The following is a 3,243-nucleotide window of genomic DNA, read 5'->3' on the forward strand; positions in this document are numbered from 1 at the left end:
AAAGGTTTTACTTCAGTTATTTGGTCTAGAAACACAGGGCTTTAGGATTTTGCTCCTCTTGCAAACTCGAAACAGTTACTCAACGTTTTAACTAACCTAATTCTAGTAGAGTGGGCACCGCATAGCTTTGAAGCCCTGGTGCCCAGTAAGGCTCTGTGCTTCGCTTTTGAGACATGGCTATGTGAGGAAGATGTAAAATGAGGATAAACGAGCAACTCCAGAGGAGCACATTTGCTTTGCCTCTTACTGGTACTGCTTGAAGAGCAACTTCTGGGTCTGTGGATGTTAACAACAGCAGTAATTTTAATTTTATACTCTTTAGTATATAAGCATAGGTAGCATTCTTTTGCTTTTTTATTCCTTTCTGCTCGTGTTCAGATTTTACACAAGCAAATTTAACCCCTGCAAAGCACACAGCTTGCCTTAGGAAGCTGGGAAGGCAATATTAATGTTCTGCTCAGACAGCATCTTTTTTTTTTTGCTTTGTTTTGGATCTGGAACATTTCCACTGTTAAATGCTTCAGAGGAACATACACCTTTTCTGCCCTGGGAAGAAGGACTTGAATGGCTCTTGCATTATCCAAAAACTACTCTAACCAAATCTTCGTGTGGAATTCAGTGTTCTGAAAATAGCCCCTATCTGTGTACTTAGGCAGTTATGTCCCATATCTGTCAGGCAATTCCTTCTGTCCTTTCCAGGGAAGGGAAGAAGGACTGCTGATGAATCCAAACTCTGCACCAGCTCAATGGAGATTTCATTGGATCTTCTTCCACTGCCAGGGTCTGTTGAAGTATCTTGAGGGGCACAGAGAACACAGCTGAAAACCTTGTCTTTTTCTCCTCAATGGTTCAACTTCTTGCTGCTGCTAGTGTAATCAAACCCTTAGCACAGCCTGTGAACCTGAAGCAGTCACTGATTTTTACAGGTGCTTAAACACTGAGAAGAGATTGCCTATTTCTGTTTTTTTAGCCAAGCATTCAATGATAGACTGTGCAGTAATGTTTAAAACACATTTATATTCCTAATGTCTTATTACATGTCAAAGTTGGCCACATTGCCTATACGTGGTTTTATCAAAACCTTCATATAGCTAATAAAAGTGTAAGATATGTCCCACGTAGCTCACAGAGTAGAAAGAAAGAACATTCTGCAGCTGATCACAACAAAGAGCATCTACAGGTACCCTAAGCTCCACAGTTTGGCCAGATTTTATTTTTCTTCTGCTAGTTAACTTGGATCAGTAGATGTCTATTTTTTTAATATGCTATATCAGAGGTGTAGGCAGACAACAACATGATAACTGGGTGAGTTCTGATATACCTGATAAAAGGAGAGCCTGGTGATCAAACCTGCATGGAGGACCACACTGCTGCATAGCACTTCAGTCATGTTGCTCCTATTGTTTTGAGGTGTTACCAAGCAACTTCAGAATTAACTTTAGGCTTTCTTCTGATCAATGACTTTAAGAAAAATGCAAAATATTCAAAACATAGATTTCTGCTGCATTTAAAAGTGAGAAAACAGAAAAAAAAACGAAGCTTGACAGCACATGGGTGAGAAAACTTGATCACAGGGCATTAATTTCCTTTAAGCAAAGATTGAGTGGTGCTCACACAGAAGCCTGGGGAATATTTATAGGAACACCACTGCATGAATGTCAGGCAAGCACCCAAACTATCAGAAGCGGGTCAAGATGTTTCACTGCAATGCCTTTGCCTCTAGAAGTATGTGTGAAAGTTCACAGTGTTCAGCAATGGATTTACATGCATACATGCAGACAAGACAAATCTCACATGGCATTACATGAGGCTGCAGTGGAGGATTCATATCATCAGCCTCACTAGGAACAGGCTTTTCCTCCTTGGCTTTGGAAGAGACTGAGGGAAGCAAAAGGAGCAGAAAACAGTGAAAAGAGGGAACATATTTGCCCAGTTTCAAGGCACAGATGAGCTTTTGAGACAAGTCAGGCTTGGTCAAACCTCTGCCACACGTCCACAGGCATGTTGGCATCATGTTGGATATCATGATCTTCCCTGGATCTCTCCTCACTACAGGGTCTGTGTGGGAACAGCAGGATGTATGGCTTCAGCCACCCAGATGATAAAGGAAGACCGATACTAACATGAGCATCTGGATGGTCAAAGTAGACTAGTACTAACATGATTAAATCACAGCAATCAGTCAAAACAAGGCAGCCTTGACAGGTTACACCGGATTGTCCGTTTGTGAAGAAGTGATATTTTGGGCTGGAACACTGCCCCGAGGATGTATGGCACGTGAATGTTGGGTCTGGGCGTGTGTGTTTGGAATAACAGTTTTTGAGAAAAACATCCTGTTTAACCTCTTGGTCCAGGCCTGTATCTGTAAAGCTACAGATGGAGAAAGGCTAATTAAAGAAGGCTTGGCTGAGCTCGGCCTGGCTCTGCTCTCACTGCTAACAAGAACTCTGTGCGTGCGTCTCTATATGTGTCATTCTCGCTGCTGCAGGTCTAAGCACTGAGGTTTTCCCAGCAGGCTGGGGTACAGGTTTCCTCACAGGGTGATGAACCACTGTGGCCTCAAGCCAGCTGTGAGGGTAACACAAGCTCCTGCTTCTTTTCTGGGAACAGCAAAGAAGGAAAATCCAGCTTACTGGGACTGGGCATGTGTGAAAACAAATGCCAGCAACCAGGTATGTAACAGCAAGAGCTGTGCTGTCAAAGGGTGTGTGTCCTCAAGCCAAACCAGGAAAATGGTGACAGTTGGTACTTTTCAGCTTCCAACCAGGACTCCTCCTGGCTCCTCACCACAGCCAGCCCTGCCTGGGTGGCCTCACAGCTTCGGGGTGGGGCTGAGAACTGCGGCAAAGATGAGGCCACCTGGGCCTTTCAGGTTTGTTTTGTTTTGCTGCCTGTATTATTAGTAAGTTGTTATTGATAATCTTTTCCCACGAGTTTCTGCACCTACAAAGGCGACCCTCCCTGCTGAATGTGGCAGCGCTCCCCAAAGCCGCCGAGCACCCTGAGGGAAGAGTGAGTTCCCTCATCCCGTAGCTCAGCACCCTGTTCCGGTGGGGGAATGTGACTCCTCCCCCCCCATATTTAGTAGGGGCATCCCGTTTGTTTCCATTCCAACGCTGCACCTTGCGCCCTTAGTCAAGATGGCTTCTCTGACGCCGCCGCCTCGCCATGTTTGGTAGGGTCACGCCGCTTCCCCGCCTTCAGAGCGGCGCGGAGGGTGCCCTTAGCCAAGATGTCGGTGGA

This window comes from Patagioenas fasciata, chromosome 3 (genome assembly GCF_037038585.1).
Source record: "Patagioenas fasciata isolate bPatFas1 chromosome 3, bPatFas1.hap1, whole genome shotgun sequence".
NCBI classification, from domain to species: Eukaryota; Metazoa; Chordata; class Aves; order Columbiformes; family Columbidae; genus Patagioenas; species Patagioenas fasciata.